This window comes from Myotis brandtii, unplaced genomic scaffold, assembly GCF_000412655.1.
Source record: "Myotis brandtii unplaced genomic scaffold, ASM41265v1 scaffold132, whole genome shotgun sequence".
NCBI lineage: Eukaryota > Metazoa > Chordata > Mammalia > Chiroptera > Vespertilionidae > Myotis > Myotis brandtii.
The window spans coordinates 3906885-3930230 of record NW_005354673.1 but is presented as its reverse complement, the minus strand read 5'-3'; the positions used below and the strand labels follow the sequence as shown (position 1 = coordinate 3930230).

At 46.7% G+C, this 23346-nt stretch overlaps 1 protein-coding gene across 26 annotated transcripts in view; it reads left to right on the top strand.

The window, feature by feature from the left end:
* The first annotated feature begins 11260 nt into the window (after window positions 1–11260).
* The window catches only part of NRXN3 (neurexin 3), a 1562383-nt gene continuing 1550297 nt past the window's right edge, over window positions 11261–23346 (top strand). For 23 of the 26 annotated variants that reach the window (XR_001360906.1, XR_001360908.1, XR_001360907.1 and 20 more), the window contains exon 1: window positions 11261–11539. The gene's annotated coding sequence lies outside the window, so the exon portion shown is untranslated. The other 3 variants (XM_014534694.1, XM_014534693.1, XM_014534692.1) reach the window with 3 other exon arrangements.

Genomic DNA, 23346 nt, shown 5'->3' with positions numbered 1-23346 from the left:
TCTCTGCACTGATTGCCCCGAGGAGTGGGTTGGGATTATGCCTGATGCTGAGGTCTGCATAGGTGTTCATAAAAGGATGTACCCAGCAATGTAATGGTTATTTATATACAGCAGGTACTGTATTCTGTGATTTTTTATGAGTGCTTTACCTTACTTAATTCTCAAAAAATATTTTGAGGTAGATACCATTATTATAACTATATCATGCACTGCTAACAGTAGGGATATGTTCTGAGAAATGCATTGTTAGGTGATTTCATTGTTGTTGTATGAACATCATAGTATATGTGCTTCTACAAACCTAGGTGGTAGAGTCTACTATTGTAATGTATGTGCTGTACTTTTATATGCCTGGCAGAGCAGCAGGTTTGCTTACACCAGCATCACCATAAACAAGTGAGTAATTCATTGTGCTATGATGTTAAGGTGGCTACAGTGTCACTACACAACAGGAATTTTTCAGCTCCATTATAAGCTTGTGAGACCACCATCATATATGAGGTTCATTGTTAATTGAAAAATCATTATGTGGCACATGACTGTATTTTATAAAGCATAAAAATGAGGTACAGAGAGGTTATATCACTTACCAAAGGTCACACAGCTGGTAAATAGCAGAGCTAGGATTTGATACCAGGTAGTCTGCCTCCAGGGTTCATTCTTTTGGTTACTAGGCTATAAAATCCTGAAGATTATAACTTCCTGGGAAGTGGTTCCATGTACCCTGAGGTAAGAAAAGTATTTGGATGACTTGCTTCTCCTGTGATTTCATGTTCTTCCTGTAACAAATGTCTGTCTCCTCGTTTTACATTGAGTTACTTCTAAGAATGACATACTTTAATGCCATTTCAGAAATTTTATTAATATCTTAGCTGGAATTTGACCAAGTAATATTTGTCTCATCATTTTGAAAAAAATTATGTCTGGTGGGCCACCTTTTATCAGTCAAGATTCAGGTCCATTCCCCACCCCGCCCCAGAGAAGCCTTTCCTGACCATTCAGTCTAAAATGGCTCTTCTTTCCCTGAGCCACTTTTTATTGCATCCTATAGTTTTGTTTTCTTCACAATAACCTTCACTTGTTGAAAGTATCCACTTATTTATGTGCTTTATGGTTTTCTATGTCTGATCCCTATTAGAATATAAGGTAACGAAGACAGGATCTTTGTCTTGTTTACTGCTGTATTCCCTCTACTTGGAATGTGATATGATCAATAAATGAACTAACGTCCAAGAATAATTTGGTAGGCTCTTGGAGGAAAATCCAGAGAAAGTTGATAAAGTCCTCTGGATTAGGAGAGATTTTCAAGAGCAAGTTTAAAAAGGGAGAAAATGTCAGTGTAGGCTTATAAAAAAAACATGGATGGGGGACCACTTCCATTCAGCAAGGGCCACCAGCTCCTGGGAGCCAAAGCAAGAAGGCCTTGGTAGCTGTATTTGCGTGCCTAGTGTGTCTCACCATTCCACCAGAGTTGTTCTGCATGTTAACTTACGTTGGAGATTGACATGAAGGAAGGTGTGTGTGTGTGTGTGTGTGTGTGTGTGTGTGTGTGTGTGTGTGTGTGTGATTTAGGAGAATGAGAAAGTTAACCTGACATAAGCATGTCATCATTTTTTCTTTACTTTTCCAGGAAGTCAAAGGGGCATCTTGTGTCCCCCACCCCTGATGCCTACACTAGAGATTTTATCCATCCTCAGCAACATAGTCCTCAGATGCTTCAGGCCTTTGCAGCCATTCTAAGAGGGGGTGGGATCATCAGTTTTCAAAGTGACCCACACTTATTTACATGAATTTGAAGATAAATTGAGAAAAGGTGATGGGGCATGGAAAAGCAAAGTAAAGAGTTAACATTTAAAAACTAAGAATGTGAAGCTGTTGATACATTTGGATTCTTCAGAGGTGATTTAGTCCTATTTGGTTACTTTTCTGGATGTCTAAATAATTTTATTTCCCATTTTTGGCATCAATAGTGCTTACTTATTCCCTTACCAGAGGCTGCAAAGTAGAGAGAAGACTTGAACCAGTTAATTCAGAGTTTGGAAGCAGATGCATCAGGGCATTTGGTGGGGGAAGAGGTTGATTCTCTGGTCCCCATAGTTACATGCCAGATTTTTATATTTTGAGATGTTCTTAGTCAACAACTTCCTAAAATCTATTTTCACTACCAGTGTGCATAGGGCATCAATCACTGAAATCTGCTTCTCATAGTTACCCTTCACACAGCACTCTGGTTTGCCTCCAGAGCAGCCTTTGATGCAGAACTTCTGTTTGCTGATGTCTGTATTTGCAACTGTCCCTGGGGAGTAAAAAATGGGCAGGGTAAGAAGGGCTCCTCAAGGGACTACAGACATGAAAAAGGGGGTGGTCAGAGAAGAGGAAAACTACCTATTGGAAAGGGGAGAATGAAAGTAGGGAACTTAAACTAATCTCTGTTACCATAAATCAGGGGATAGAGGACTTGGTGTTGAACCCTTTCGATGGGTGTCTTTGGGGATACAGAGAGGAAGAGGGAAGTGCACAGGTGTGGAAGCCAGAAAGCCCAAGATTGGAATCCTTTTTCTGACCCTCATTTCCCAGCCTTATAGAATACTTCCAAGTGTTTAAATGAGAAATATATATGAAGTGTATGGCACAGAATAGATGCTAAACAAGTGAAAATCCTTATGGGCTTCATAAGTGTCCAAACCTTTTTTTAAAGTTATTTCTCACATATTTACTGAGAACTTTTAAGTCCTAACTATGATTATACTAGAGGGCCAATGCATGAAATTCATGCAAGAGTAGGCCTTCCTTCCCCCGGCTGCCAGCACCGGCTTCCCTCTGGCACCCGGGATGGGCTTCCCTCCCAGCCCCAGCTTTGTCTGGAAGGACGTCTGGTCTAATTAGCATATTATGCTTTTATTATTATAGATATGTAGATGTGATCACTGACCTCCTACACTGTAGACCTTTCTAGTGAGAAAAAGAGCAGCAGTCATCTTTAGGAATATTTCTCAGTGACCTAGTGCTATCACTCTACATTCACATTTGTAACTACTGTGTATCCAGCCCTTGCCAGCTTTGGAGGAAGGAACCATACTTATACAAAGAGAAGCAAGTGGGTCTAAGTAATGGTGATTCAGAATATGGGGGACCGGGCTGGGATAGAACAGGACAGAGAGAAATAACCTCATTTATGAATTCAGCAGACGCATATAGCCTAGCAGCAAAATCTTAGCCCAAGAAAAGGGCTCTGATGGGATTTCCAGGTTAGTGAAGGGTTGGTCTTAGAGAGAAAGCAGGGGATTGCAAGCATGCAAGCTCTTGAAGTTGTGGGCTGAAGAGGTGAAGATGGAGCATATGAAGACTGTGCAAAATGGAAGAAAAAAAGGGAAATCACACGTTGCAGGGAGAGTGGCTCAAGCAGTGGGTTAGGAAACTGAGCAAAGTGCTGGGGCGGCTGAGTGGTATGAGGAAAGCAGATGGTGATCCTTGAGAAGGAGGGTGCAGATGGCAGTGGTGGTGAGGAGGCAGCGTGGGGTGAAGAACAGTCCCAGCTTGGCCACTCGGGGAGGAGAGAGGCTGGAACAAACTCCTCACGCTGGGTGAGCTCTGTGACTCATCGGGCCCCTAGTGCAGTACTGAGGGGGGTGTCAGGGAGGCTATGTGATTCTCTGTAATGGACCTTGGAGGTTAGACATGAACCTAAAACACCCAGGAATTCCCAGTGAGGAAAGAAAGCTCTGTTACCAAGAAAAGGACACAAGCACCCTGCTCTATTCAAATCCAATTTCCCAGGTTAAGTTTCCACTGCCTGTTTGACCTTGGGCAAGTAATCTGATTGCTGTTGGAGATGTTTTTTTTTCATCTGTAAAATAAAAGGATTGAGTTAAGTGATACTTAAAATATCCTTAAACTCTAAAACTTTGTGATTCTGAGGAATATTTGAAGGTCTGGATTATAGAGGACAGAGTAGTCTTATTAGTCTACTACGACTACTAGGGTTGCCTGAGAAGAGTAACTGAGAAATAGTGATGGATTCTCTATGCACACCTGTGGTGAAGATAGATTTTAAACAATTGTTGCCTAAGCTGTTAGGAAATGGAGGATTTTGACATGTTTCTAAATATTGGAGTCAGTTGGGTTGCTTTGTAAGGTGGTGAGCTTCCTGTTGCAGGGAGTGCTCAACCATAGGTTGAATGATGACATTTTTGGGGTCATTATAAAAGGAATCCTGCCCTCTGTCCCACCTTTAAGAAACATTATAAAACATGATGCTTTCCTGAAGACTTGTTGAACATGTGATTAAATGACAAATGGTGGTGAATCACATCACTATGTATTTTTCAGAACATGGCGGTTTTTCACATAATAGGTCTTCTGTGGGGGAAAAAGTTTTGTGGTAAAATAACTGGAAAAATTTGAATTAAATAGTGTTAAGCATATTTCTTTAATGCAGGACTTCTCAGAGACTTAAATATATTAATATGCATTATGGATTTTCTACATATATTTGACAACAGGGTCTTTTCCACGGAGTATCTGGTAGGAATAGTGACCCACGAAACCTACTTTGAGAAACGTTGCTTTAAGTGATTGACATATGTGGCAAATCTTTGCCCCTTGAAAGAAGGCATGACAAATTCTCTCTTGTCTTTGGCTAGGTCTGACCATGAAGCCTGAATTGGGGCCTAATGTCCTAGGGGAGAGGTGGGATTCTGGATGATTCTGTTAGACTGACCCAGCTGGTGACCTTAGATGAGTCCCTCCTTGGGTCTCATTTTCATCATATGTCAAATGGGGAGAACTATTCTGAGTCTAATCCTTTTTAGGGTTGAGGTGTCATGATCAAGTCTAGAATAGTAGCTATGGCATTTGAATTTGACTTTGAATCACCTGGGCACCTTGTTGAAGTGCAGATTCTGATTCAGGGTGTCTGCTGTGGTGGGGGTGGGGGGTGGGAGTGGAGCCGAGAGTCTGCATGCTAACATGCTCACAAGCCATGGTGGTGCTGCTGTGGCCACAAAGTAGTGAGGGTCCAGGAGCCACACAGGTGGCCCTTATCAGGAGCATCTCCTTGTATGGAGCAGCAACCAGCTTTCCCTGGAGATGTGGTCTGTGTCTTTGAAAGGTGTTCATGTGGGAAAATAAACCACATTTTCGTGGTGCATATCTAATAATACTTATAATCCTATGTCCCCGTAACCAGGCTTGCCATAGGCCCCTCCAAGGGAATCCCTCTTCCGCTTCCCTACCCCCATTGCCTATGGCTCCCCAGTCAGTTAAGCTATTTTTTGAGTTTGAGTTAAAACCATTTCAGACATATTTTTAACTGCGTCCTGTTCAGAAAGCTGTTAGCATTTGGCAATCATTCCATCTTCTGCGTGAATCCTGGGGAGGGTGTTTCTTTTTCCCCCCCCACAACCGGGCAAAAGTATATCATTTAAAAATAGTTCTAGTGCGTGGGTCAGAGAGAATGGTTGCTGGGGATGAGGAAGGATATGGGGCGTGGTTTGGACTCCACGATCATCGCTGCTGGCGTTGCCTTTCCTGTGTGTGCTGAGGCTGAGCTGACTATACAGCGTGAAGGGGTGGGGATGCTCTGAGGGTTGTCCAGCAGAGGGAGAGAGCTGATGTGGGGCTAGGGAGGGGCATAGTGTACCAGGCATCAGAAATGAGCCTGGTTGAACCTCTACAAGCAGAGTTGACACCTTTTCTGGCCTAGATCCTGTGACATTCCAAAGCTAGCACATTGCCATTGCCATTATCAGGAAGCTTTTTATTAAGGGCCTCCTGGGAGTAGTACCCATGGGAAGCTTTTTTTTTTTTTAACTTAGCAAACACTTGTATAGCCTTTACACTGTGAGAACCACTGTTTGAGTACTTAAAAAGATATTAACTCATTAAAGCCATACAGCAACCCTATGAGGTAGGCCCTATCATGGTCCCATTGCATAGAAGGGGAAACTGAGGTGCAGGGTGGTCAAACAACTCACCCAAGGTGCTGAAGTTTGTACGTGATAGAGTTGGGTTCCAGCACCTGCATTTGGGCCTGGACTTGGGGGCCTTTGCCACATATACTATGTATGCTCCTCCCCAGAGAGGTAGGCCCTGCCCCTTTGGCATTCAATCAAAGAGGGGCTCTGCCAGCCCAGTCTGCCTTTACCTATCTGGGTGGGAGGAATGAAATTTAAAACACACAAGAACCTCCATCATAAATGGAGAAAATGATGATTTTTTTTGAAAGCAGCCATCAAGTATTAATAGGTAACTCCCTGCCACTCAAACATTCAAACCCATTAAATACTCCAAATATACCTGGACCATGTTAAGATTTGATCCCCAAGCAGGAAATCTTAAATTGCTCTGAAAATGATCAGAGTGGGAGGAGATAGTTTCCTTCTCAGATTTGTTTCTGGTAAAGTTTTTTGGTGAGATATTCTGTCATTATTAGTGTAAGTTGCTTGCTCCTGGGTGCTCGGGGAGAATGATGCAGGAGCAAGGATACCGTTCCACATCCTAGCCTGGATCTTCTGAGGCTGGAGACCGGAGTCCTGCCCTGAGGGCTGGTTCCTCTCAGTTGGCAAGAGGCTGCCAAATTCAGGGAGCCTGCTGGGAGGCTTCTTATTTCAATGAAATAGGTAGGAAAGGAAAGTGAGGGTAGAGAGCTCCCCATTGCTGATGAAAGTTGGAGACTTCTAGCATTCCTAGGAGCTAGCCTTTCTTGTATCCTCTTGGGGGTGGCTGATACCCTGGTGGAATGGGTGCTGGGAGCTAGAAACCTTCCATGGGAGCTAACCAACTCAAGGCAGGAAAGCTCAGGCTCCCCTTTGGACTTATGCCCTCACATGCCTGCAGATCTTACATTCATTTGTTCTGCTTTTGTCCTACGCCACAGTTCTCCTGATCAGGTGCCTGGCTTATAGAATTCAGGGGGAGCTGCTGTTGGCTCCCTGTGTCCTTTCACTGGCTGCAGGGACAACTCTTTCTGTACAGGTCCTCTCCTTGAAGAAGCCAGGCCCCTCTGTGGTGCTGTCTGCACTGCATGGTGCATATCTAATAATACTAATTAATAAGCAGTCACTTATTAATAACACTGGAAACATCATCATGTAGGTGATGGAAAGTTAAATAAACTCCAGCTTTTTTTGACAGTGCCAGCCGTGCAGCAGAGCTCTGGGGGAGGAGAGGAGAGAAGAGCAGATTTCAAATTCAGCCTCAAGTGCTATTGGCTTGAAGCAATTTACCCAAACGCCTCTTGAGGCTGAATTTGAAATCTGCTCAGGAGTAAAGTGTGTGGGGACCTAAGACCTTGTCTCTAGTGACTTGGTCTTGGCTTGAGAAACCTTTGATATTCCCAGGGTTGGTTGGGGTAGAATTCAGAAAGGAAGAACAGTATGTACAGCCATTTAATGGATAAAGAAACTGAGTCCATTCACCATTATCATTATCTTCCAAAGATTATTGAAAGAATCAGTAACTAAAGGAATGAACCTCTACAATGATGTTAAAAAAAACCTCCCAGCTAAAGCAACCCTTGAAATTCACATACAAGAGTCATTAGAGCAACAAGAATGTGTACGTTAGGGGTGTTTACCTATAACCCTGATTTTATAGGTATAGTCATGTTTATAAATATGCAACTTAATATATTTCAATAAATAAAACAATACAGTCAACTTGCTGTGAAGATTAAATGAGTTAAAGCATTAGTGCATGCCAAGTGCTTACCTCAGTACCTGGCAGGGGGTAATAACACCAGTGGCTTCTGGTCAGCTTCTGGTCTGATTCGTTACTGCATGTACTATTTTAGATATTAAATATTTTAAATCCACTCTGATAATAATTACTAATACTCTTTATTGTAAATTTTCCATTTGTTTTTTATAGATATTTCTAATCTAATCATCACAGGATATGTTTGAAGATGGTATCATTTCCATTTTACAGATGAGAAAACTGAGGCTTGAAATGTTAGTAACTTGACTAAGCTCTAATGGCCAGCAAATGGTAGAGCTGGGATTTGAACCCCAATGTTCTCTTGGCAGAGCTTTGTGATCTTAACCATGATGCTGACAAGTAGGTGGCCAACAGGGTGATGCATTGTCATTATCATCATTATATTGACTTATTATGTTCCCGGAATGTCATGGACAAGTTATCCTTTGGAGTGGGAATGAAACTGCTCCTTGCTTCATCCTGAAAGTGCTGGTGTGGTCCATTTGAGAAAAACTGAAACAGACCTGTCCCGCTTTTGTTCTCCCCATGAACTGAGTGAAGGCAAAAGCCGCACAGCCCAGGGAAGGAAGGTGGGCCCACAAGGGAAGCTTCTAGCTTAATGGTCTCAGATCATGGCCCCCTCAGCCCCGGACACAGGGGCGAGTGCTGGAAGGACACAGGGGCGAGCGCTGAAACCTCCATTCTCACAGGTTTCAGTTGTCCCATTGAGTCTTCCCTTAAAAAAATCAATGTCACGGCTGACCTGGCACTGCCATTTGGGCAAACACCTGCTATTGCTTTGTACTTCTGGTTGCATCACATAAGGAGATCTGCCTTATTGTCTTTGAAGTTGTCTCTCTGCTACTTTGTACATATCCATCCTCAGCGATCTGGAGCTGTCTAGGGGAACACTGGATCACTGGGAGTGAGCAGAATGGTAGTTAGTTAAATTGCTATGGAGGAATGAGTAAAGTGAGACCAGAGATTTCATGATAAAAGGCAGACTAAAAGGATACACTGAAGTAATTTCAAGATAACTAACACTTAAGAAGCCCACATCTACACTAAATGGAATGAAATGATAATAACCAGTATATTCAAAATACACAAGGTAGAGTAGATTGGGAAGCAAAAGGGCTAAAAACAAGTGAATGATAGTAATTGTGGTGATACCTGGGTAAGCTAAAATATTAAACCTGAAATGATGAAATAAGGGAATGCTAACTATAGGGGGCAGTCCAAAATTAATAATCCTGTGCAGGGGCAGAGGCAGGCCTTTGGGCAGAGGCAGAGGATGTTAGTTAAGCATTTCTGTGGGGCAGGTGTCCTGCGTGTATTTTATCACTTCATTCTCCCAACAATCCTGGGAGTTAGTCCAGGTATTATTATCTCCATTTTTTAGGTGACGATGGCGAGACTTAAGAGAGGGAAAAGAAAACTCTTCAAATCACATGGAATTTAGGTGGCCAAGTTGCGGTTGGAATCCAGATATGTGTGCTGACCTCTAGGTTGACTGCAGATGTGTGGGGAACTTCTCGAGGGGATGTCCTTCCAGGTCTGGGAGTTTGCCAGAGGAGTTCTAAGGGGGCTGATACCTACCTGTAGGGCAGTGAGTCTTCAGGCTCTTCCTTTGGGCTGATGCCCTCATGTCCCCTAGGTCCCTTACTGCGGTTCTCAAAGGTGAGTCTTCAGCTGTCCTGGTTGTTCTCAATGTCCTGCTCGATCATGGTGGTTCCTTTGCATGGCTCTTTCCCCAGGAGCTGCAGACAGCTTGCCCAACTCCATGCCCTTGATCCTATGAACTCCACACGCTGAGAACAAATAAGGTGTATGGGCTTCATAAAAGGCCAGGTAAGGAGGACCTATACAATCAGGTGGCAGGGCAGGGCAGGTCTAACATCAGCAGGTGTCACGCATGAAATTGTCAGGCATGTTTGTTTGTGTTCATAATACGTGATGAGTACCATGGAGGTGTTGAAGATAGGGGACCCAGATAAGAAAATGAGATTATGAACTGAAAGGTAAAGGTAAAACAGACTGCGAAGTAGGCTGGGAATGCCAGAATTGCACGTGTCTATCCAAGCCCAACCCATGCGCCACTGTATCATCAAGCTTGCCTTGATAGCTCCCATCTCCAAATCAATCCTGGCAATCCCACAAGCTTCCTTTACATTGCTTGTTATTTTCCCCTTGCATTTTAGGGATATACCTCTGTCTTCCTCCAAAGCATAGTGGCTACCTTGGGGCAGGGATCTTGACTTACTCATTTTGTTTCCTATGAGCACAATGCCCAGTACATGTGCTATCAAATTTGCTGGGTTGGGCAATGCTGGCTTGGCTGGAAGAATGTCCAATAAAAGGCAGAAATGTAAGAACCACTCCCCAGGGAAGGGAGGCATGATAGCACTGTGGTTGAGTAGGCAGGCTCTGGAGTCAGACCTGAGTTCAAATTCATTCTTGGTTACTTCCAGGTATGTGATCTTGGGGAGCCTCCCCAAAGCGTTTCCTCCTCTGTAAGATGGACAACTGTCAAATAGCACCGACTTCACTGGACTAAATGAGATGACCCACGTGCTGGCATGTGCCATGTGCCCAACAGCTGTCCATGGCTATTCTAAGGGGAGGTAGGATAAGAAAGAGGGGTGGGGCTGTTCTCCCACTGTGAGGCTCCAGGGCCTGATGCTGAACAAAACGTTGTGTGTGGTGCCACCGACTGTCATCTCTTGTTTAGGCTTGACTGGGGAAATGTTTCCACAGGCACAGACTAGTTAAGCAAAACTGGAGGTGGATTTTGAAGAGTTTGGAGGTGTGTTGGAATTACCTAGGTCCTGAGCTCAGGGTGCAAGCCACAGAAGGGAGTCATTTGCCTGGTTTGCCGCAGAACTTGATCTCTGACTCTGTCTCTCTTAGCTTACAGCTTCCCTGGAGGTAGGGTGGGCTATGCCTCTGTCTTCCCAACTAGGAGCCCTTGGATGGGAAGCCCCATTTATCACCTTCATTTTTATGTCCCCAGCCCTCATCCCATGCACTGTGCCTCGTCCTAACAGCCATCCTAAGTGCTTGTGAAAGGAATGGATTTGTGCCCTAGTTACAGCCCTGACCTCCACCAGATGCACAAGAATTTCCCTGATTTTGCAAGGAGGAATGACTACTTAGGGAAGCTGAGGCACACTTCTAGGTCAGGGTCCTCTGCACTCCCTCAGACTGTGATGAGACATGTGCATCTTTAGCAGTGAGAAGTGGCTTAGTCTACCCATGCTGTAAATGAGGATTTTCTTTATTTTAATTCCTGCTCCAGTTCTAACCAAGAACCTCTCTCAAGCTGGGGCAAGGAGAGAGCTGAGCTCCTGACACCATCCCCCTTAGTCTTAGGGGGCTGCAGAGGGCCCCTCTCTGATGGTATCTTCTCAGCTGTTTGCAAAACAGTCAGGGAGGAGGTGAAGCCCTGAGCCAGGCAGCCTGGCTGTCTCTTTAAATGCCTGGGTCTGTGTGGGAGAGGGAGGGGCCGGCTCTGGAGTGCGTGAAATTCCTGGGCTCCTCCGGCAGTCTCAGGCTCAGAGCTCAGCCCTACACATCTCCTCTTGCATGCAACTCACTGAGAGGCAGAGGCGAGCGTATCCTCCCCTCTCGAAGCTGCCAGCATCTCGAACCACCAAGGACCTGCTTTTCGCACCTCCAACACCCTCCTCCCTTCTTCCCTGTCACTCCCTCTCAGAGGGAGAGGAAAAGAAGAGAGAAAGATTCTGGAATTTGAACCTTCCCAAAGAGGAAACAGACCCAGCAAACTCAGTTGATTAAACATCAAACAAACAGATCCCAAATCTTCTGTTCGACGGGAAAGGTAAGATTTGGGGGCAAAGGCAGGCAGGCTGTGAAAGAACTCAAGGTGCTTCTCCGTTCCGGAGGCGGTAGCTCCAGAGAGGGTAGAAGTTTTCAGTTGGGAGCAACCAACCTAGATTTTTCCCCCCCTGAATGTTGGATTGGAGAGCCTCGGCTGACCATGGGATTGGCTTTTTAACTGCCTCCCCCCACCCCACTTCAGTTTCTCCTGGAAGTTGAGTCCTTTTGCTCCAGATGTGCAAAAAGTCAGAGAATGTTTGAGATTTTTTTTAAATCTTTTTAAAAAGTCTTTCTCCTATTTCCCTGGATGGTTAGTCTAAAAGGACACGTGCCCATCACTTCATTTTGGGCAGATACTTTTTTCAACATGTTGTAGCCACTTTCCCCGTTATCATTATTATCATAATTTCTGGGGAAGGGGCTGATTCAAATGAGAAAGAGAAGAAGGGACATTCTGAGGATCTCAAGAAGACAAAATTGAATTAAGACAGGGATTTCCCGAGCTGTTGAGGAATTGAGGTATATACGTGTGTGTGAGTGTGTTTAAGTGTGGTTTTGGGGGTGGTGGTGGAGGGAGTGGAAGGAGGTGGTGCTTGAGTCTGAAGGTTCAACTTGGACTCCCACTGTCTTGTGGTGGAGGTGGGCATCCTCAGAGAAGGTGAAAAGGGAGTGTGTGTGAGGGAGTGTGAGAGTGTGTGTGAGTGTGTGTGTGCGCGCGCGTGTGCGCTCCTATTTGGATCCGTGACAAGGGAACCTTCCTCTTCTGCCTTCCATTTGTTTATATTAATGATTTAGTAGCAGGCTTGCCTGAAAACTTCCACTCTGTGTAAGCACTGTGGGTTTTGCAAGCTCTCAGTGACCTTAGAGGCTGGTTCGATGTCTTTTTTTCAAGGCATTGTGCTGTGCCCAGAGTTTCAGCTCTTTTCCTCTCTGTTTTTTTAACCACAAAACTTAACTGCTTTAGAAACATCTTCCTGATGACAAGGGGAAAAAAAATCTGTCTCCCCAACACCCATCCCTTCTGAGGCCAGTGATGTAATACAACCTATGGGCTCGGCTGCTTTGCAGGTGACTTACCCTGTGATTACTTGTTAAAAAAATAAATTTCTCCCTTCCTCCATTAAATGCCTTCCTCTTTTGATTTGAATGTAGAAATATTGTCATGCAGCGAGAAAATGATATTTTGATAATCATTCTTGGGGTTTAGGGAAAGTAGGATTTCTTTCCCGTGATCATTATTTTAAAAAATTATTTTAATGCAAAGGTCAGGGATCATCCTGAGCTAGTCTAGGATGGAGCAAGACAGTCCAGCCAAACAGGAGAACTGGGAGAGCGGGAGCTGTCACCTCCCTGCTTCCTCTGGCGATTCCCGCTTGGGGAGATAGTTTTCTTTTACCACCACTATCCGCCCCAACATTTTCATTCTTTCTCTGCCCTGGTAGGGAGAGGGGCTCTCCTTGTCACACCTGGAAGACGGTGTCGTTTCGGGGGTCAGATGACCGTTTGCCTTTGTGATAAAGGTTCCAATGGAAATTTGAACTCCCAGTGCGCTAGGTGACTCCATACCCAGGATAGTCTATCTGGGGGCACCTGGAGGTTAGGTCTGGGGAGCCCGAAGAACTCGCCCTTTATGAATCTGCCATTCTGGGTAGAGCCTCCCTCCGTCATTCAAGGGCTTCTGCATCGCCTTGCAAGTTAAAATGGTCCTGCTGGTTATGATGGGCAAGTTTACCTAAGGGCTACTGGGTACGTGGCAGAGGGATGAAGGGGAGAGAGACATAGCCAGGCTGGTATTTTTTTTTTAATCTTCTGGCTTAATCTGCCTAAGTCATATTGGGGCAAACGACATTTCAGACGGGTGCTGGTTGTGCAAAGATATTCCTATTGTTTGATTTCTTTTTGGTTGGGAGTGGAGAGTAAGGGCTCTTGGCCCATTTTCTGCAGCCTGGGGTTCATCCTGCGAGCCAGTCTTCCTTCTGGAAGAGGGGAAAAAAGGTTGGATGCTGGAAGTTCGCTATTAAAGTGAGCAACAGGGCTGGGTTAATTTTTTTTTTAAAAAAACAACCGGACTGTGCGAATGCCCTTTTCTGGAGCTTTCTGGCCCTTTCTAGTGAAATAATAATTTTTAAAAATTGTTTCTTAAGATGAAGGGGTCAGAAATCAAAGGGATTCTAGATTTCGAGAGACAACCACGTCTTCGCTTCTCTGGTAGCTCCCTGTTATTAATTATTGGGGGTTTGACGGGAGGGGGTCTGGCCTCCTTTTGTTGATTTCTTTTTAATGCTGTTTCTACTGAATATGTTGATGATTTGCTGCTTATATAAGGGAAAGGATGTGTCGAGGTGGGTTGATGCTTGGGGTTTTTAGATCGGCTACTGAGATTGGGTGGCGGTTGGTGTGTTTGTCGATGTGCATGGTAGGAAGGTCTTTTCTTTTGGGTGCTGGGGGACACGGGGATGGTTGGAAACGGTAGATGAGATGCCACAGGGAATGGGGACAGGAGGGGAGACGAAGGTGAGGTTGCAAGTCACTGGTTTGCAGAATTTCTCTCCTGCATCCCCCTTTCTCTCGCTCCTTGGGAAGAAAAAAATCCATTATCTCTAAAAACACATTATTCTTCAATTGGCCTGTTAGAGAAAAAAAGAGAGGGAGGGGAGGGGTTAATTTGGTGAGGGGGCTTGGTTGTAATTAGCCCACTGCTGCAAAACTGAGATACAGAAACCCATCGGCACCAGCTTTGGGGCACAGAGAGGCAGCGGAGAGATGGGGGACGGGTTGTCAGTCTTGGATGAACAGTGGAGCGGTGGGGTTGGTGTTTGGGTATTGTGTGTGTTTATGTCTCTGTGTGCATGCAATTTTTCCCCACCCCACCACCAATTTCCCCCTTCATCCTCCCCCAATTCTGCCATGCTCTTGCCTTCTATTTCCACACCCCCCTCTCCCCTACCTCCACCCCTCCCCCTTTTCTCTAGCCCTTTCCATCTCGATGAGAAAATTCTGATTCTGATGGCTCTGCGGCTCTTTTTTCTTTTTTGCAACACAACAGTGGTGCGATGGCCTTTCCTACATGCCACACGGATGCAGCCTTCTGATAGGAGGGCTAAGTCGGCACATCTACACACGCACTTGCACACGCTCTTACACACACACTCTCACACGGACGCAGGCGACCAAAGGCTTGGTTTCGTTTGGTTCCATCCCCCTTTATGGCTCTCCCCACCCCTACCTCCACCATGGCTCCTTTCCGCCCATCTTCATACGGGAAATGCAGTACCATTATCCACGTCTTCTCCCCACACCGCTCTCTTCTTTCTTTTCACCATTATTCTTTCCCGAAAGCTGTGGTGTGTCGCAGTTCATAGGATTAGCATGTTGGAGAGTCTTTGGGGGAGGGGCCCTCATGAAAAGGGGATTGGAATGGGAGTAGATGACATTAATGATTTTTTTTTGTGTGTGCCAAATAAGCACCCGGTGATAATGATCCAATTTAACCATCCGTGTAATATATGTTTGCGGCACATCAGAGGAAGGTTACCCAGGGAAGGCAGTCTGGACTGGGTCACCTCTGTGGAGGTTTGATGCCTGGACGCTAGGACACAGCCCCCCTGCCCCCCACACCCACACATGTGTGCTCTCTCACACACCCCGGCACACACAGCTCTGCTCAGTGGGCTGTGTAAAGCCAGAGGGCACTGCAGAATATCCCGGAGTGTGGTGGTTTGTTGGGAGGATGGAGTGATGTCTTTGTCCCACCCGGCTCTGGCTCTACTGATGTCATCGGGTCTTGAAATTTTTGGTGGCCTTTGTATTGTTTTCGGTGAGGGCAGGAGGGGTGTTTGCGTTGGTCTGGCGCCGGTGTGCCTCCAATTGGACAACATGGGATCGTCCACACCGAGCGTGCGGTTGGAGCCAGAGGCTGCCTGCCTGTGTGTGCTGCGTGAGTGGGTTTGTTGGGCATGTACGTGCGGATAGCTCTGGAGAGGTGTGGGGGCGCCAGGGGAGGGCAGCTTACTTTCCCTCACTCGGAGGGGGAGGAAGGCAAAAAGTGGAGGTTTTCAGTGGGGGAGAGAGGCTACAGTGGAGTTGCAGGTAGTTGACAAGAGGGTGGAGGGGGAGAAACCACTCTGGTCCCCAGCAGGAAGCCTGTGCGGAGAGCCTTATGAGATCCCCGCGGCCCCCAGGCCAGCCCGTGGGCGGGTGGTGCTCACAGATGACTTCGGGTGGATGCAGACTGAAGGTGGGCGAAATTGAGGGCTTTCCCTGCCTTCGGGAGCCTGGGCAGAGCACAGGAGGATGGCCCCGCTCAGCACGCTCTCAGCGTTATCAGCCACCTTGCGGTTCGGCCTCGTTGGAGGCTGCAGAGCTGCAATCGTCCTTCGCCCGACAGGACAGCAGCCCAGCCCAGTGCGCTCCTGGCTCGGCTGCCTTAACTACCAGACGCCATCTTCCCTTTCCTTTGGCTGAAGGTGTGCGTCTGTATTAGCAATTAAACAGGAGATTGGAAAAGATGTTGTCTCAAAGAGAAAAAAAATCCTCAGAGCAAGATGCTGATTGTCCTTCGTTTCTGACGTCCGTCTCCCTTCCTGAAGCTGACCTTGAGGACTTAGGGAGAAGGGGTTACGTCATTGCCAGAGAAAGGGGAGAAGTGTGGAGCAGGATGCCTCACGGGCAATGATTGTGCCAAACATGGAGAATGCTTTTGGGATGCTCGGTCGCGTTCTCCTTAGCGACCCTTATGTGTGCATGGGAGACTTGCAGAAGTAGAAGCGCCCCTTCCAAAGAGTGCATGAGAAATGCAGCGCTGGCCTGGTGCATCGGTCTGCTGTGGTCAGGCCCATGTCCCCCAGGTGTGCTCCTGTGTGGAGGGGGCAGCTGAGCCACAGCTCTGACCCTTGAAGCTGGCCCTGGCTGCTCTGCAGATGACCAAGTGCAGCGTTGTGGCCGGGCCAGCAACAGGTGGCAGTACTGGGCTTGGCAGGGGCTGTACTGGGGCCTGCTCCTCACCCCTTCCTGCAGGTTTCTGCTCTAGTGATGCCTCCTCAGAGAGGCGTCTCCTGGCTGGCTTTCTAAAATAGCCCCCTCACCCCAACTCCAGGCCACTTTCCAGCCCATTACCCTGTCTTTAATTCTAATGGGCTGATCACTACCTAATACCATTTCTATATGGAAGTGTTAAAGTGATCTTGTCTGTCTTCCCCTCTAGAACGCAAGCTGCAGGAGGGCCTTTGTCTGTCGTGTTCATTGAAGTGTACCCAGTGCCTTGGCACATAATAGATGCTCAGCAAATATTTGTTGCTCAGAGGAAAGAACTATATGGTGTTAGGGATCTCTTTTCTTCTCTAGCACCTTGACGCCTGTCTTTTGGGAAAGCTGAACTTTACCTCGGGCTGTTTTACCCCTGCCTACAAGTCCAAGATATGCTGGAGGAACTGCAAAGTGTTAAATTTTCTGAGTCATATAGAAAGGTCTTCTCCATGCCTGGTCCCAGTGACTCTGCCTCCTTCCTGGTCCCTCTAATATTAGTAATCATCCCCATCATCATCACAGTAGTAGTCATAGTAGTTTTAAAGCTACTATTTCTGAGGTACTTAATTTATACCAAGTTCTCAACCAAGTTTTCTTTTTTTTCACTTAGTGAACAACTCAATGTAATATACTATTAATACCTCTCCTTGACAGGGGAGGAGACCAAGATGTACATAAAGTAAGCTAGTAAAATGGGAGATCAAGGATTTGAACTCAGATCTATATTATTCCAGAGCCCAAGTTCATGATCCTTACATTGTACTATTAGAGGTAAAGGGAGATGAACTCACCATTATCTCAAACTCACCATTAACTCACCATTATCTCAAAAATAGATGAGAAAACTGAGGCCTAGAAAGATTAAATGCTTTGTCCAAAGTTGTATGCCAATTTTGTTCTAGAGACAAAGCTGGAATCCAGGTTTCCTGGCTGCCCAGGTAATGCTCTTTCCACACCATCATATTGCCTATGAGATGTGCACCCTTTCTTATTGGGTATTGCGCTGGTGGCTGCTTGGGGTTCCCTTCAGTTCCCCTTCTTCCTCAGTCAGAGGGGAGTGGAGTATTGGTGAGGTTGGTGAGAGTAGTTGCCTCTAGAGAGGGAAGACTACTCCTGCAGAGCTGGAGGGAGACTTGAAGAAGACTGGTGGACTCCAAGGTCACTGTTGTCAGAGTGCTGGTCAAGGTTGTGTTCTGAATGTGTTGGAGGAGGAGACCTGAGTGGGGTGATCCAGGTTCTCAATCCTTTGTAGCCCTGCCCATCAAGGTCACTCTCAGATGCAGCAGGAGCCCATTCAGAGGTCCATACAGCTGGTGTCTGGGTCTGGATAACCTGGGAGTTCGTGTCCTTCTCGCTTAGTCCTGTTTCTCAGGAAAGGGATACTTGAGCCCAGACATTAGCTTCAGTGTGTTTTGCTCTGTTTCCAAAGGCTGGCTAGAAAACATAATGTCATGAAATGTGGATGAAGGGCTCTTAATCAGCCATTCTGCCTTGGCCTTGAATCAGGGAGGGGTTAGAGGTCCTACCCAAGTGTGTGTGTGTGTGTGTGTGTGTGTGTGTGTGTGTGTGTGTGTTTTGCATGGGTTAGTGATGTGGGGGGAAGGGGGAGTCTGCAGTAAAATGGATCCTGAGAACCAGGGAAGTCTTACCTTTTGCCAGGACCTTGAGACAGAGCATGCAGCCATTTCTCTGTGACCTTGAGATGGAGTGACCCGATGCCCTGGTTTGTAGAGATAGTCTCATTTAGGCCTTTGTCCTGGTGTAATTATTAACTCTCAGAAGTGTCCTGGTTTGGATGATAAAATATATGGTCATCCTTCTTTGAGATGACATCACCCATTTTCTGTTAATGGGATAGAGAGGGGAAAGGGGCATGCCAGAGAGGGAAATCCAATTTTAGGGCAAGAAGGTATCTGAGAGTAGAGGCTTTTTCCAGAGATACTTTTACTTGTCCACTCTTTAAAGGATTAAGATCTGAATCTTCTGACTAGTCCTACTACCAACATCACTACTACTACTCTCCTAACTACTCTTACTACAACTACCTCTACTAGCCAACATTTGAGTTCTGACTGTGTGCCGAATACTATGCTAAGCACTTGGCATGCATTATCTCACTTAATCTTCCCACAACCCTATGAGGTAGGTACTGTTATCATCTCTATATTACAAAAAAGAAACTAAGGCCTAAAGAGGTTAAATAACATGTCAAGATCACACAGGTAGAAAATGGCAAGGTTATGATTTGAACCCAAAGATCCCCTAAGCCTGGGAACTCGCTGAGCACCTGGCTCACTACCCAGACCTGCTGAAGATGTTTCTGCCAGTCAGAGGCATGCTAGGCTTAGGGACAGGAAGCTGCTGCCCAGCAGTGGCATTGCTGGTTACCTTTTTGATGGCACTTTGGAAACTTTCCCATGGTGTCTCAGGTACCTTTTTCCCTGCTCAGGCCCCTTGTCAGAGGAGCAGTTTGGTTGTTTGGAATGGTGGTAGGTTGGCAGAAGGCACACAATCTGCAACTTGTCTATCTCTGCTTTGCTCTGTGGCCCTGTTCCCTGATGGACCTACCCTCCCCATGGCCCTTGCAAGGGCCTGGCCCTCAGTGGGAGATGCTGGTGAACGGACAGTCATCTAACACCTGCTGTTAGCAGAGCATTGTGTTCTGCTCTATTTCCTTTAGGTGGGTACTGTCCTCCCTCATTTGCCTGATTAAAAACCCAGGGATCAGAGTGGGGTTCCATATCTAGGATAACACAGTGAGAAGTAGCTGACCCTGGGTTCAAGTCTGGGTCTGACTCCAGAATTCATGCTTTCTCTGAGACCTTGCACTGCTCTCTACCCTGAACCTTGGAAAAGAGGGGGTGGGAGTTGGAGCACCTAAAATGGGTATGAGAGGAGCAAATTCTCCAGGGGGAGATCTTCAGGTCAGCTCCTAAAGTCTGAGGTCTGAGAGGGTCCTCTGGAGGTCCACATCATGGTCAACCACCCCTGGGCCTCTTCCCCTCCTCCAGCCAGGGCAAGAGAGCTGCTGACCCCCCAGCTGGATGAGGGATGGTCTGGTTTGGAGGAAAAGGGGAGACAGGACCATCCACAGCCTCACAGATAGAAGCTGGGATGGGGGGGTGATCAGAAGGAGATGCCTCTTCTCTCATGGAACAGAGGACACCAAATTCCTCCTTCTTCCCCATGTGTAGCCTCTTCCCCTCCTCCAGCCAGGGCAAGAGAGCTGCTGACCCCCCAGCTGGATGAGGGATGGTCTGGCTTGGAGGAAAAGGGGAGACAGGACCATCCACAGCCTCACAGATAGAAGTTGGGGTGGGGGGGGGTGATCAGAAGGAGATGCCTCTTCTCCCATGGAACAGAGGACACCAAATTCCTCCTTCTTCCCCTTGTGTCTATGTCAGAGGGTCAAGGGTAAGAAGGGATGGGTGGTCTCTCTGCCTAGAAACAAGGACGGGGGAAACAGAGGGAGGAAGCCAGGATCCCCCAAGATTAGGACTTCAGGGAGGAAGGGGGAATTTCTTCTTGGTTGAGACTCAGGGAAGAGCAGAGCCTTTTAGTGGCTAAAGGGATGGTCTGTAGCCCCCAAGCTGAGCTGCATTAGCTTCATTGCAGCCTCATTGAAGACTGTGTTTATTTTTCCAATAATGTGTTAATTAAACATCGATTTCCGGGTGGAGGAAAGGGAATTGGATTGCCAGAGCTAAATGGAGTGAGGAGGATGGGGAGCTGGTGAGAGGGGCCCCAAGCTGGAGTCAGCATTCTTCAGCACAGCCCAGGAGGGGCGTTGGGGAAGCGGGGCTGCCTTTTCCCCTGGCTCCAAATTTGGAATTGTCAACTCCTCATGGGCCTGCAGGAGTCATCCCTTAGTCTGGTAGTCATCTTGGCTACCAGAGGGGGTGGGGATGGCTCTTTGCTGAACCTCAATTCAAGGGGGAGAAACACTTGTTACTCACCTTCCCCAGCACCTTTGGTTTTTGAGTGACTCTGGGCTAGGCCTTGTGTTGGCAATCTACATAGGTTAGCTCACTGGTTCTTTGAATGAATGTGAGTTAGTACTTTCATACCTCCACTTTGAAGATGAGGAAACTGAGGCTCAGAGAAGCTAGGTAGCAAGTTAGAAAAGGGCCCCTAGAGGAGTAGTAAGTATCTGAGGTTGGCAGAACAGCTGCTAAGGGTCCAAGCCCCTCTCAAGGAAGAAAATAATGAAGCATCTAGTGAGCAACCATTTCACATATTGTCTTTGGCTGAGATCGACTGAGCTTTGATTGTTACAGCAACTGTGTTAAGTGCTTTGTATGTAAGTTGTGAGGACACAGTGAGCTAGTGTTAGGTAATGTTATTCCCATTTTACAGATGAAGAAAGTGGGGGTGGGCAGGTTAACTAACTTGTCTGAGGTTGCAGAGTTGGTAAATGGAAGAGCTGAGATGCAACTTCAGTAAAGGGGACTTTGGGACATTACAGTTGTGTTCTGTTGTGTCATGCACACCAAGGACACCGATGCCTGCTCACATGTTGGAACAGGGGGTCCCTCGGGGGTCAGGACGACGGAGCCCAACGTGCTGGGGCGTTTGCATGCACGACTTTGGAGACCAGGTTCAGAGACACAGATCCAAGTTTATTGAGGAAGTACAGCTGTATATAAAGGGGTAAGCTGCCAATAGAACAGGGACACGCTTGCTATGTTATCCAATGGGCGTGAGGGTCGGGGCTAAGAGTAGGTGGCTCTTGGAGATTTGTCAGGTGGGCGTTGCCACTTCCTGGTGTGCCAAGGAAGCCTGTTCGCTGGAGTGTGCTCACAGCATTGCTTCGGCCGCAGCACTGAGATAAATCTCTTGAGCTCTGCCCACAACACGTCACTTATAACTTCTAGGGGATAAAGACATGGGGCTTTTAGGATGGATCCTCTGACAAGATCCTGTGCCCCAGAAATCCAGGGTCTTGTGATGTCAACCCCAGTGTTTTTTCTTTCTCAGGCTGAACCTCTGATGGGGTGGAAGTTGTTCCAAGAGCTGGTGGTGTTTGCGTCTGCACTGGTGAGGTGGGAGCTGGGCAGGGAGGGTAAGTTAGAGCAGTCGTTCTCAAACTTTGCTGTACAGTAGAATCACCGTATCAAAATCCCAAACCTATGCTGCATCTCATATCAACTGAGTCAGAATCTTTAGGGGTAAGACCTGGCATCAGTATAGTTTAATTAAACATTCCCACATGATTCCAACCAGTGTTTCAGAACAGCCTCGCCGCAAAGCAGGTGTCTGCAGGCTGGACCAGCTTTCACTTTCAGGGTTAGGTTAGAAGTGTGAAGGTAATTGGTTATACACACCCAGCCTCCAGGGGACAATGCTTACATTGATCCATTTTCTTGTCATTAGAATGACACTTTTCAGGCTTTGGCATGCACCAAAATGTCTGGGGAGTTTTTATAAAATGCATATCCTCAGGCCCCTCTACAGATGAGATTTAGGAGTACTGGAGCAGGGCCTGGGAATATGCATCGAAAGCAAGCTCAGGCCCCTCTACAGATGAGATTTAGGAGTACTGGAGTATGCATCGAAAGCAAGTACTTTCTGTGGCTGGGTGAGGTGGTGACATCCAGGGCCAGCCCCAGAGCCCCCTGTGTTCCATGCAAACACATGTGAAGTCTTCTCTCTTTGGAGGAGGAAAAGGTGAGGATAGAGACTGCTGTGGTCACCCACTACTCTGTGAGGTGTGACCTCCTTTGCCAAGGACTGACTGTCCACTATGGACATGGGACAGCCTGTCTGCCTGGCCCAGGTCCCTGCTGCCCACCACAGAACCGTGTTGAGTGCCCTGTGTGCAGGCAGCCCTGAGGGAGGAGATGATAAGCCTAACCTGGAAATTCAGCTCTCTTCGCAGGTTAAAAAAAATCAGAGTAAGTCTCTGCACAACTTGAGTGTTCGGAAGTCTGTCGGCAGCATGCATCCTGAGGCTTCCCCGGGGATCTGTGAAACAGCTTCTCAGGGGCTCATTTTAAGCTTTTCTTCCAAAACTGTCAAAAAATTGAGAGTAGTCAGAGGCTCTCAGAGCTGGAAGGGACCTTGGTGATCATCCATGCCAACGCTAATATTCTATTCATTTATTCATGCACTTATTCACCCAACAGATATCTATTAAATACCTACTCTATCCAGGCACAGTACCAGGAATGCAGCCACAATCAGGGGAGACATGTGGTTTATCCCTCATGGACTTTAAGCTTGAATGGAAAGGCAAATATTAAACAAAACAAAGAAATTTCTAATTACAAATTATGATGAGTGCTCTGAAGGAAAGGTACTGGGGACTCTGGGAATTATGGGGACCTAATTTGAAAGGATAAAGTCAGGGGCAAAAGAACAGCTAGAACTGAACAAGTGCTCACTCTATGTGGGCCTTAGGGTGAGGGACTCACGTGTGTCACCTCACTGAATCCTCACAATGAGTCTTGGAGGGAGGTGCTGTTGTTATCGTTGCCTTGTTACAGATGAGGAAACTGAGGCACAGAGAGGTGCCCAGGCTGGGACTAAAACTGAGGTCTGTCAGACCTCACCCTCTAACATCCCATCTCCGAGTGGGAAAGTGGCTCAGAAGAACGAGTATTCATTCGTTCTGAGAGCTGAAAGAGGAGCTGAAGGTGAGGAAAATCAGAGAAGTTAAGAAAATGCTGATTATCCTGGCCACATATGGAACTCTCTCAGATGCCAAGTGATGAGCAAAATGATTTTCCAAAATTATCTCTCTGAATCCCCACAACTAGGCAAAGTGGGAATTCATATCCCCTT